Here is a 12,564-nt window from a genome sequence, read left to right on the forward strand (position 1 = left end):
ATTTCAAACACCCTGCCCCCATTCAGCGAACTCCTGAAAATACTGGAGATGGGTCTGGAAATTGATTTTCATTGAAAAAGATTTTAAACGGAATCACTTGGATTGGAACTACAAACTTATTATCCTGCAGGGAAACATTCAACCACTGACCTACACTCACAACAGAGAGTGTCATGTATAGCCCAGAGCAGGAACAGTTTTTAACCTGGGGGTTAGTAAACTTTCTCTCTATACAAACACCAAAGCTTACAAACTCCCCACCCCCGCTCTGTGTCACCAGAGCACAACAACAGCTCTCCTTGGAGCACACACAGCTCCCCAGCTCCCTGCCCGTCAGTCTCTCCAGCATTGCTCCAATCCCTTAAAGCAGGGTCTCAACCGCAATTTACCTTCGGGCCAGTGCCAGTCCTCCAGTCCTCCCAGTGGGCCAATAATGTCACTCATACCGCCCAGAACCCGCCCCCCAAAACTCTGCCCCTCACCTGCCTAAGGCTCTGGGAGGGAGTTTGGGTGAGGGGAGGAGGTCTAGGGTGCAGGCCCTGGGCTGGGGATTGGGATGCAGGATGGGTGCAGGCTCTGGGGGGAGTTTGGGTGCAGAACGGGTGAGAGGCTGGTCTCTGGGAGGGATTTTGGGTGGGGGAGGGGTTCTGGGGTGCAGGCTCTGGGATGGAGTTTGGGTGCAGGGTGCAGGCTCTGGGCTGGGGCAGGGGGTAGCGGGAACAGGAGGCGGGGTGGGGTTGCAGGCTCTGGGCGGGAGCTTGGGGGCAGGCGGGAGGGGGTGTGTGGGAAGGAGGAGGGGGTGCAGGCTGTGGGAGGGAGTTTGGGGGCTGGGGGTATGGAGGGAGAGAGTGCAGGCTGTGGGAGAGAATTGGGGGCAGGGGTGTGTGAAGAGGGGGGAGCAGGCTCTGGGAGGGAGTTTGGGAGAGGGAAGAGGTATGTGGGGAGGGGCTGGCAGTGCAGGCTCTGGACGGGGGTCAGGGATGCAGCACTTACCAGAGGCTCCAAGGCAGGGTGGGCTGGGAGGCCTCCGTGTACTGCTGCCCCCAGACACCGCCCCCGAAGCGTCTCATTGGCTGCAAGGATTCAAAATTAGAATGAAATTACAGCAAGTTTTCAGCATAAATGAAGTCAAACCCTAAAGATTTCAGAACACAACTGCTACAAGGAGCCACGAGGGAAGCAATACAAAGTCAACCTTGTCTCAGAGAAAGGCAGTTAAACAATTTCTCTTTTTTAAAGCAGCATAATCTCCCCAAACGGAAGGGCACTGTTCCCGGAGAAAGGTCCTGGAGAGGGTTTTCCTCGTTGGTGCCGGCCATCCACCTCCCCGAAAGGCGGGAGCTAGGTCAACGGAAGAATTCTTCCGACCAAGGCGCGGACTGATGTAGCCGTGCCGATTTACGTTCCCCGTGCAGACCAGGCCCGAGGGTCGGTGCGTGCTGAACAGTTAAGTCAAAACAGCTCCGTCCGTCAGAGGTGTGCAAAAGGGAAAACCCGCTCCTGGGCAACGCGGCCACGCCACCCTAACCCCCAGCGTAGCTAAGGGCATTCGGGGAGGCGGTGGGTGGGCCTAAAGCGACGGAAAGCCCTCCTCCAGCACGGGGTTGTGACAGCCTAGTCTCCGTAGCACAGACAGGGTGGCCACCAAGAGACAGGAACAGACAGCGAAAGCCAAAGCGGCCCCAGGGCAGGGGGCGAGGCTGCCTGTTGGACGAGGAGACCAGGTGGGACAGGCGTTTTGGACAGACCATCCTCCCGTCAAAGGAGGAAGAGCCTGAGAAGAAGGGCCGGGCAAGAAGCTACAAGCAGGGAAAGAGGCAGAGCAGGCAGGCAGGCAGCTCCCCTTAGAGCCCAGGAAGGCACCGGTCCAAGCCTCCCAAAAGCAGACTAGAGAGCAGATCAGCTGCAAAAGACCAGGGAAAGCCAAGAACACAGAGAGACCCAAGTAAAGTTTCAGAGCTGAGCTTTGCTTACAAGGAGGAACGTGTGACAAAGATACCTAGAAATACAGGGCCTGTGGAAAAGAGCACTCCCAAAGACCCAGAATAACAACTGCTTTCCTAAGAATCTGCTTTGCAGCACACTAAGCCTAAACAGCCCACTGTCAGTTATCTATTGTTCAAACCAATCACCAGGGGAGAGCGCGAACACAGTCCCACACTATCACAAATTATGCAGTTGAGTTTCCCGCATTTGGGGAAATCGCAGGGGTCAGCACACCCACAGTGCAATGGATGAGCCTCACCCTGGGAAAACCACCCTTGTGATCACGGTATCTCCCCTGCCAGGTAAGTATGAGTTTCTGCTGCCTGGCCGCTGCCCGCCCTCGCTCGCCCCGCACTTATAACACAGGGGGCGGACCGCCGCGCCCCCACCGCCGGCCTCGCCCACACCGGCCCCCACTGCTGACAGCTGCCCCGACGCGGCCCCCGGAGACCGTCCCTTCCCCACGCCGAGCTCCCGGTGCCAAAGTCGGGCCCTGCCTGGCAGCCTGCGTCCGCTCCCACGATGCTCTGCTCGCACACAGATCTGCATACCTGCTCACGCGGCTCCGCCCCTCCGCTCGGGCCCCTCCCCCTGCCCGCCCGGGCCGCCGCTCTTGCGTGCTCAGCTCTTTCAGCTCAGATGGGTTGTAGTGCTCAGATCGAGTGCGACAGACCTTAACTTTGCCATGTGAGGGTCATTCTATCCCCATTACCTGGCTTGCTTATTTATACCTATGACTGTCTTTAACTGTTGTATGCGTGATGTACCCTCACTGCTTGCTGACTGTATCTTGAACTCACCCACAGTATACCCCACATTGGGGACATTGCACACTGTATAAGTTATGTGCTGTCCAATAACACACTTGATCTTAGCCATCCCCCTATACTCTGTATGTCACCCCTGATGACCAGTAACTGATATTACAAACTCTCTGTATTATCTATTCTTAAACATTTTCTAATAAACATTTAAAACTAAAATTGCCCTATACTCTGTATGTCACCCCCGATGACCAATATCTGACGTTTCAACTCTCTGTATCGTTCATTTTCAAATATTTTCTAATAAACTCTTAAATCTTGGCCTATCCAAGGCCGTGATCAAGTGTCTTGATGTTTTTGGTCTTTTGGCCTCGAGATGAAAACCTTGTCTGTGTCTTGGGAACCTTGAGGTAAAAAATTATCTAAGTTGTAGCGGGTCCCGTCCCGGGAAGCCAGGCCATCGGAGAGACGACGTGGCCCACCTGCTGCTAGGGAAAGAGTGCAGCTTGCATTTCGCTTCTCTCTCGCTCTCTCCCCACCGGAAGTTGGTCCAATACAAGAATGACCTCCCCTGCCTTGTCTCACGTCAGTTTCTCCTCAGGGCAGAAGGTCGGGTGTTGTCAGCCACTCTCCAGAAACTGGACGGTCACTCGATCCCTTTTGTTACCTGCCAAGTGAGGCTGAGTGCACTGGCAGGCAGCGCCGTTGAAGAAGTGGAAGATTGGACAAATGACCAGGAGGAGTATAAAAATATTGCTCAGGCACGCAGGAGTGAAATCAGGAAGGGCAACTCACGCTTGGAGTTGCAGCTAGCAAGAGATGTTAAGAGTAACAACAAGAAGGGTTTCTTCAGGGATGTTAGCAACAAGAAGAAAGTCAAGGAAAGTGTGGGCCTCTTACAGAATGAGGGAGGCGACCTAGTGACAGAGGATGTGGAAAAAGCTAATGTACTCAATGCTTCCCCACCCTCCCCCTTCGTGATTTTGTCTTCACGAACAAAATCAGCTCCCAGACTGCTGCTCTGGGCAGCACAGCATGGAGAGGAGGTGACCAGCCCTCTGTGGAGAAAGAAGTGCTTCGGGACTATTTAGAAAAGCTGGATGAGCACAAATCCATGGGGCTGGATGCGCTGCATCCGAGGGTGCTAAAGGAGTTGGCGGGTGTGATTGCAGAGCCACTGGTCATTATCTTTGAAAATTCATGGCCATTGGGGGAGGTCCCAAATGACTGGGAAAAGGCTAATATAGTGCCCATTTTTAAAAGAGGGAAGGAAGAAGGAGGATCCGGGGAACTATAGGCCAGTCAGCCTCACCTCAGTCCCTGGAAAAATCATGGAGCAGGTCCTCAAGGAATCAATTCTGAAGCACTTAGAGGAGAGGCAAGTGATCAGGAGCGGTCAGCATGGATTCAGCAAGGGCAAGTCACGCCTGACTAACCTAATTGCCTTCCGTGAGGAGAGAACTGGGTCTGTGGATGAGGGAAAAGCAATGGATGTGTTCTTCCTTGACTTTAGCAAAGTTTTTGATACGGTCTCCCACAGTATTCTTGTCGGCAAGTTCAAGAAGTTTGGGCTGGATGAATGGACTATAAGGTGGACTATAAGCTGGCTAGGTCCTCGGGCTCAACGGGTAGTGATCAATGGCTCCACGTCTAATTGGCAGCCGGTCTCAAGCGGCGTGCCCCAAGGCTCGGTCCTGGGGCCGGTTGTGTACAATATCTTCGTTAAGGATCTGGAGGATGGCGTGGACTGCACTCTCAGCAAGTTTGCAAATGTCGCTAAACTGGGAGGAGCGGTCGATACGCTGGAGGGTACGGCTAGGCTACAGAGGGACCTAGACAAATTGGAGGATTGGGCCGAAAGAAACCTGATGAGGTTCAACAAGGACAAGTGCCCAGTCCTGCACTTAGGACGGAAGACTCCCGTGCACTGCTCCAGACTAGGGACCGAATGGCTAGGCAGCAGTTCTGCAGAAAAGGACCTAGGGGTTACAGTGGACGAGAAGCTGGATAGGAGTCGACAGCATGCCCTTGTTGCCAAGAAGGCTAACGGCATTTTGGACTGTATACGTAGGGGCATTGCCAGCAGATCGAGGGATGTGGTTGTTCCCTTCTCTTCGACGTTGGTGAGGCCTCATCTGGAGTACCGTGTCCGGTTTTGGGCCCCACACTGCAAGAAGGATGTGGAAAAACTGAAAAGAGTCCAGCATAGGGCAACAAAAGTGATTAGGGGGCTGGAAGACATGATTTATGAGGAGAGGCTGAGGGAACTGGGATTGTTTAGTCTGCAGAAGAGAAGAATGAGGGGGGAGTTGATCGCTGCTTTCAGCTACCTGAAAGGGGGTTCCAAAGAGGATGGATCTAGACTGTTCTCAGTGGCACCAGATGACAGAACGAGGAGCAATGGTCCCAAGTTGCAGTGGGGAAGGTTTAGGTTGGATCTTAGGAAAACCCTTTTCCACTAGGAGGGTGGTGAAGCACTGGAATGGGTTCCCTAGGGAGGTGGTGGAATCTCCTTCCTGAGAGGTTTTTAAGGTCAGCCTTGACAAAGCCCTGGCTGGGATGATTTAGTTGGGGATTGGGTTGGACTAGATGACCTCCTGAGGTCCCTTCCAACCCTGATATTCCATGATTTGAAGCTGTTCCCGTGTATCAAGGTGATCTGCAGCTCAGCGAACCCCAAGGATCTGAGCGAGGCGAGCTACTTTGCAGCAGAGGCAGACCAAGCAGCAGGTACAACACGGGGTCGCACCCCGGCCGGCAGATAGAATCTCATGTGCAAGATCCCGGCTCCTGTTCCTTTGCAAAGTGTGTGCGTTTGCTCCGGGTTTTAGCTGTGGGCCAAGTGCCCTCTGGCTTCTCGTCCGGGCTCCGTCCTCCATGCGCCTGGGCATCAGCGGGACTGTCTCAGGAGAGCAGCTGCCCCATCCCAATCTCCGCCCAGCCAGAGAAGGAGCAGAGGCAGCCCGGAGAAAAGACTCCTTTGAGCGCCAGAGACGGCCGGAGCATCTTATTTGCATAGCCACAGTGCATTGCGTGCAGCGAAGCGAGTCCCTGGTCGAGGGGCTGGTTTTGCTCCCTGTGTCCCCGGTTTCGATGATCCAACTCGGGCTGCCAATCGGTTCAATTCCATTTCCTCTGAAAGCTAGCGGTGTAGCGGGCTGGGAGAGTAGTCACCCTGACTTTTGGGAGCGTAGGCGGTTGCCCCGGCAGCGCCTCTGCCACGAGTTCTACATGCTCTGCTTTCTCTTCAGTTCGTATAACTCTTTTGCCTTTTACTAAAGATTTCCGTGAAGAGGAATGTTGATGCGTTTGTACCCAATTTTTTAAGGCTTTGCTTTGGCAAGGCTGTTGCCTGCTGTGAGAAAAACAGAAGAGTGCTCCCTGAGCTGGTGTCACTGGCTGAAGCTTTTCTATAGTATGAAAAAAGTATAGTAGGGGGTACCTGGCATTGGCTGCTGTCAGCAGACAGGATACTGGGCTAGGTCTTTAACTTGGATGGGTAGCTGGGAAGACGGTCAATCAGACAGAACCCGTTTGACAAACCTTTTCATTTCCTTGTTATTGCCTGACTCCTTTAATTCTTTTCCTTTTCCTTATTTCCCAGCAGACTGACTAGCCACCAGATTTGGGTGCTAGCAGAGGGACCTGACGAGCTCCTTCTTTTCGGCAGCGTTGAACATGCCAGGGCACAGTCAGATTCTGGATGCTCATCTGAATGTAACGCCTAGCGCTCACCTTTATTTCTGTTTCTTAGCTCTTTTGGGCCATCGATCTTTGGTCTGACCCGTGGGATCCCTGCATTAGGAGAGATGGCTAATTAATGAGCCCATAAACCTTGGAAATCAAATGAAACCTGAAGTCCGTAGAAGACCTCGAAAGGCCCTTGGGGGGTGGAGTGCGAGCTGAGGAAGAGTTCCCTGCACAGCTTACTTCTCCATTCTCGTTTTCCTGTCCTGAGCGGAAAAGCCAGGAAGCAGCTCCGGGTAGGGAGGGGATACCATATGTGTGCAGTGGTTAGACAGGAAACAGCAAGGAACTGGACTCGTATGGAGTGAAACTGTAAGCATCTTCTGTATGCCTGATGACTGCAGGTTTGAGAGAGTTATGTGGGAAGTGGAGGCTTTGGTGGGCTTTCAGAGGAAATGTAATGGAAAGGCAGCCGAAAGTGGAATCCCAGGTTTTTAAACAATCCTCCACTAACACACCAAACAGCTCAGGTCTAGTTACTCATTGAAAATTAGAATAAAGTTACAGCAAGATTTCATCATAAATGAAGTGAAACCCTAAAGATTTCAGAACACAACTGCTATAAGGAGCCAGAGGGAAGCAATACAAAGTCAACCTTGCCTCAGAGAAAGGCAGTTAAACAATTTCTCTTTTTTAAAGCAGCATAATCTCCCCAAACGGAAGGGCACTGTTCCTGGAGAAGGGTCCTGGAGAGGGTTTTCCTCGTTGGTGCCGGCCATCCACCTCCCCGAAAGGCGGGAGCTAGGTCGACGGAAGAATTCTTCCGACCAAGGCGCGGACTGATGTAGCCGCGCCGATTTACGTTCCCCGTGCAGCCCAGGCCCGAGGGTCGGTGCGTGCTGAACAGTTAAGTCAAAACAGCTCCGTCCGTCAGAGGTGTGCCAAGGGAAAACCCGCTGCTGGGCGACACGGCCACGCCGCCTAACCCGCAGCGTAGCTAAAGGGCATTCGGGAGGCGGTGGGTGGGCCTCAAGCGACGGAAAGCCCTCCTCCAGCATGGGGTTGTGACAGCCTAGTCTCCGTAGCACAGACAGGGTGGCCACCAAGAGACAGGAACAGACAGCGAAAGCCAAAGCGGCCCCAGGGCAGGGGGCGAGGCTGCCTGTTGGACGAGGAGACCAGGTGGGACAGGCGTTTTGGACAGGCCGTCCTCCCGTCAAAGGAGGAAGAGCCCGAGAAGAAGGGCCGGGCAAGAAGCTACAAGCAGGGAAAGAAGCAGAGCAGGCAGGCAGCTCCCCTTAGAGCCAATCCAAGCCCCCCAAAAACAGACTAGAGAGCAGATCAGCTGCAAAAGACCAGGGAAAGCCAAGAACACAGAGAGACCCAAATAAAGGTTCGGAGCTGAGCTTTGCTTACAAGGAGGAACGTGTGACAAAGATACCTGGAAGTACAGGGCCTGTGGAAAAGAGCACTCCCAAATGCCCAGAATAATAACTGCTTTCCTGAGAATCTGCTTTGCAGTGCACTAAGCCTAAACAGCCCACTGTCAGTTGTTCAAACCAATCACCAGGGGAGAGCGCGAACGCAGTCCCCCACTACCACAAATTATGCAGTCGAGTTTCCCGCATTTGGGGAAATCGCAAGGGTTAGCACACCCGCAGGGCAATGGATGAGCCTCACCCTGGGAAAACCACCTTCGTGATCATGGTATTTCCCCTGCCAGGTAAGTATGAGTTCCCGCTGCCCGGCCGCCGCCCGCCCTCGCTCGCCCGCACTTATAACACACGGGCGGACCGCGCCCCACCGCCGGCCTCGCCCCCACCGGCCCACACTGCCGACAGCTGCCCCGACGCGTCCCCCGGAGACCGTCCCTTCTCCACGCCGAGCTCCCGGTGCCAAGGTCGGGCCCTGCCTGGCAGCCTGCGTCCGCTCCCACAATGCTCTGCTCGCACACAGATCTGCATACCTGCTCACGCGGCTCCGCCCCTCCGCTCGGGCCCCTCCCCATGCCCGCCCGGGCCGCCGCTCTTGCCTGCCCTGTAGCGGTAGCCGGGTCCCGTCCCGGGCAGCCAGGCCAGCAGAGAGACGGCGTGGCCCATCTGCTGCTGGGGAAAGAGCGCAGCTTGCGTGTCGCTTCTCTCTCTCGCTCTCCCCCCACCGGCAGTTGGTCCAATACTGGAATGACCTCCCCTCCCCTCGCAAAAAACCCACCTTCCAAACAGTCCTTCTTTCCCAGGCCCCTAATTCTGCTTTCACACCCTGGGACCATCTCCTCGCTTTGTCTCCCCCCCCCCCCCAGGTAAAGCAGAGATGGAGGCAACTTCAGCCACTGGAGACAGCCCCAGCGAGCGCTGCAGCCGGCCCGGGGGAGGGGGGATGTTTGCAGACACAGGAAGGGAGCAGCTGGGAGCGGTGGGTGCTGGGAACAAGGAGGCAGGAGAACAAAGCCCAGAGATGGGACATTGGGCAGCTCCTGGGGGCGGGGCAGCTCCTGGGGGCGGGGCTCTGGCACAGCCCGGGGGCGGGGCAGCTCCTGGGGGCGGGGCTCTGGCACAGCCCGGGGGCGGGGCAGCTCCTGGGGGCGGGGCTCTGGCACAGCCCGGGGAAGGGGCAGCGCGTGGGGGCGGGGCTCTGGCACAGCCCAGGGGCGGGGCAGCTCCCGGGGGCGGGGCTCTGGCACATTGTGACGCAGGAGCCCGGGCTCAGCGGCTGCTCCCTGGTGGCCACGTGCAGCCCAGGCCCGAGGGTCGGTGCGTGCTGAACAGTTAAGTCAAAACAGCTCCGTCCGTCAGAGGTGTGCAAAAGGGAAAACCCGCTGCTGGGCGACACGGCCACGCCGCCCTAACCCGCAGCGTAGCTAAAGGGCATTCGGGGAGGCGGTGGGTGGGCCTCAAGCGACGGAAAGCCCTCCTCCAGCATGGGGTTGTGACAGCCTAGTCTCCGTAGCACAGACAGGGTGGCCACCAAGAGACAGGAACAGACAGCGAAAGCCAAAGCGGCCCCAGGGCAGGGGGCGAGGCTGCCTGTTGGACGAGGAGACCAGGTGGGACAGGCGTTTTGGACAGGCCGTCCTCCCGTCAAAGGAGGAAGAGCCCGAGAAGAAGGGCCGGGCAAGAAGCTACAAGCAGGGAAAGAAGCAGAGCAGGCAGGCAGCTCCCCTTAGAGCCAATCCAAGCCCCCCAAAAACAGACTAGAGAGCAGATCAGCTGCAAAAGACCAGGGAAAGCCAAGAACACAGAGAGACCCAAATAAAGGTTCGGAGCTGAGCTTTGCTTACAAGGAGGAACGTGTGACAAAGATACCTGGAAGTACAGGGCCTGTGGAAAAGAGCACTCCCAAATGCCCAGAATAATAACTGCTTTCCTGAGAATCTGCTTTGCAGTGCACTAAGCCTAAACAGCCCACTGTCAGTTGTTCAAACCAATCACCAGGGGAGAGCGCGAACGCAGTCCCCCACTACCACAAATTATGCAGTCGAGTTTCCCGCATTTGGGGAAATCGCAAGGGTTAGCACACCCGCAGGGCAATGGATGAGCCTCACCCTGGGAAAACCACCTTCGTGATCATGGTATTTCCCCTGCCAGGTAAGTATGAGTTCCCGCTGCCCGGCCGCCGCCCGCCCTCGCTCGCCCCGCACTTATAACACACGGGGCGGACCGCCGCGCCCCCACCGCCGGCCTCGCCCCCACCGGCCCACACTGCCGACAGCTGCCCCGACGCGTCCCCCGGAGACCGTCCCTTCTCCACGCCGAGCTCCCGGTGCCAAGGTCGGGCCCTGCCTGGCAGCCTGCGTCCGCTCCCACAATGCTCTGCTCGCACACAGATCTGCATACCTGCTCACGCGGCTCCGCCCCTCCGCTCGGGCCCCTCCCCATGCCCGCCCGGGCCGCCGCTCTTGCCTGCCCTGTAGCGGTAGCCGGGTCCCGTCCCGGGCAGCCAGGCCAGCAGAGAGACGGCGTGGCCCATCTGCTGCTGGGGAAAGAGCGCAGCTTGCGTGTCGCTTCTCTCTCTCGCTCTCCCCCCACCGGCAGTTGGTCCAATACTGGAATGACCTCCCCTCCCCTCGCAAAAAACCCACCTTCCAAACAGTCCTTCTTTCCCAGGCCCCTAATTCTGCTTTCACACCCTGGGACCATCTCCTCGCTTTGTCTCCCCCCCCCCCCCAGGTAAAGCAGAGATGGAGGCAACTTCAGCCACTGGAGACAGCCCCAGCGAGCGCTGCAGCCGGCCCGGGGGAGGGGGGATGTTTGCAGACACAGGAAGGGAGCAGCTGGGAGCGGTGGGTGCTGGGAACAAGGAGGCAGGAGAACAAAGCCCAGAGATGGGACATTGGGCAGCTCCTGGGGGCGGGGCTCCTGGGGCGGGGCTCTGGCACAGCCCGGGGCGGGGCAGCTCCTGGGGGCGGGGCTCGGGCACAGCCGGGGGGCGGGGCAGCTCCTGGGGGCGGGGCTCTGGCACAGCCCGGGGATGGGGCAGCTCTTGGGGCGGGGCGCCGGCACAGCCCGGGGGCGGGGCCGCGCCCGGGGGCGGGGCTCGGGCACATTGTGACGCAGGAGCCCGGGCTCAGCGGCTGCTCCCTGGTGGCCACGTGCTGCCGGCAGCGCTGGAGCCGCCCGGGCCGGAGCGGAGCCGCTGTTCTCCGCTGCAGCCGGGATCTGCCCCCGGCGCCGCTGGGCTCCAGGTGGGGACAGAGCCTGGGGCCCGGGGGTTCCCCGTTGTGTGGCTGGCGGGGGCGGGCGGGGAGTGGAGAAGCCGGAGCTGCAGGCGGGGGAAGGGCAGTGGGGCAGGTGGGGGTTGAACGGTCTCTGTTCAGCGGGAAAGTCCAGGGGGAGAGTGTGTGTGAGTCGGGGGCGGGGGAGATACCTGCCTCCTTCTCCTGCCTGTGCCACTTCCCTCCCCAGCACTGGTAACAAGTCTCTCTGGTTCTCCCCCTTTTCTCTCCCCTCACCACACAGGACCGTCAAACCCAAGGAGATTCCCTCGTTTTTCCTAAAATTGTTGACTCTCTAGTCTCTTATTTTTCCTGATTTTTTTTCTATAATTTTCAAATGTCAATTTAAATTCTCCTCATATTTGGGGGGCTTCGCCCCACCCCCCATTTCATCAGCAGCAATTCGTCCTTGTTTGGGTGGGAAATTGTTGCCCTGAGTCATTCCCCAAAGGGGATGGGGGTTCCTGGGTGCTGTTTGGGGAAGCCCTGAGACACAGCTCCCTCTGGGGTGGAGATGGGGTGGCCGTTCTCTGCCAGCCACAGGGCATGGCTGGGGCACCGGTGGGGAAGGAGGAACTAGTGTCCCCTATGGAGCCTGCCCAGCCCCTTTGGTTCTGCTCCTTTCTAGCATTTTGTTCAGAGACTTTATTACTGCAGAGGCTGAAAAACGTCTGTGGATTTAGCCCTGGCAGGAGGGGTCAGGTCTACATAGCAGTGTGGCAAAGCAGAATATAAAGTAGAGCATTATAGTGTGGCATGAGCTGTGGGTGGTGTGAACTTCCACTCTTCGCAGTGCAGTGGCTCACCCACTGCTTGCATTCGAAGAAGTGGTGTTCACCCACGAAAGCACGTGGGTGAGCACTTCTTTGGATGCAAGCGGTGGCACACCCAGCACTTGGTCGAAAGAAATGGTGTTCACCTGCTTCATGCTACAAAACATCTGTTAGTCTATAAGGTGCCACAGGATTCTTTGCTGCTTCTACAGAACCAGACTAACACGGCTACCCCTCTGATACTTGACACTGTAATAAAGAGATCAAGCATTTTCCAGCATGGCGGAGTCTAGGATGTCTGTCTGCAGGGAAAGGGCCTGGGGGAATTGTGATGTGACATGAACTAAAGCCTGTTCTAAAACCTCCACAACTGCCCTTCTCGCCCTGCCAGGCTGCAGAATGACGCCCACGTCTCGCTCCAGCTCATCACATCCTCCCATGGGACAGGGAAGGGAAATGGCTGCAGAGGAGCCCGTTCAGGTAGGGATTATTGGGGGTTACTGGTGGGTTCCTGCTGGAGGGAGAGTGACAGCAGATACACAGGAGGTGGGAGGCTTGCACAGTCTGGTTTAGAGGTTGGAGCGGGGCAGGAAATTCACAGGGTGGAGAATGGGAGGAAGCCAGGGTGTAGCAAACCTGTTGG

At 56.9% G+C, this 12,564-nt stretch overlaps 4 non-coding genes across 4 annotated transcripts; 1 reads left to right on the forward strand and 3 right to left on the reverse strand.

Annotated features, from left to right (window-relative positions):
* Positions 1 to 2,132: 2,132 nt before the first annotated feature.
* Positions 2,133 to 2,296, reverse strand: LOC120376231. Its single transcript, XR_005587137.1, has one exon. It is a non-coding gene; the product is annotated as a U1 spliceosomal RNA (small nuclear RNA).
* A 3,685-nt stretch (positions 2,297 to 5,981) lies between these two features.
* LOC120376069 lies at positions 5,982 to 6,097 on the forward strand. Its single transcript, XR_005586992.1, has one exon. It is a non-coding gene; the product is annotated as a U5 spliceosomal RNA (small nuclear RNA).
* A 1,907-nt stretch (positions 6,098 to 8,004) lies between these two features.
* LOC120376173 lies at positions 8,005 to 8,168 on the reverse strand. Its single transcript, XR_005587081.1, has one exon. It is a non-coding gene; the product is annotated as a U1 spliceosomal RNA (small nuclear RNA).
* Positions 8,169 to 9,865: 1,697 nt separating this feature from the next.
* LOC120376174 lies at positions 9,866 to 10,029 on the reverse strand. The gene has a single exon (XR_005587082.1). It is a non-coding gene; the product is annotated as a U1 spliceosomal RNA (small nuclear RNA).
* Positions 10,030 to 12,564: the final 2,535 nt, after the last annotated feature.

Source organism: Mauremys reevesii, linkage group 12 (assembly GCF_016161935.1).
Source record: "Mauremys reevesii isolate NIE-2019 linkage group 12, ASM1616193v1, whole genome shotgun sequence".
Classification (NCBI taxonomy): Eukaryota; Metazoa; Chordata; order Testudines; family Geoemydidae; genus Mauremys; species Mauremys reevesii.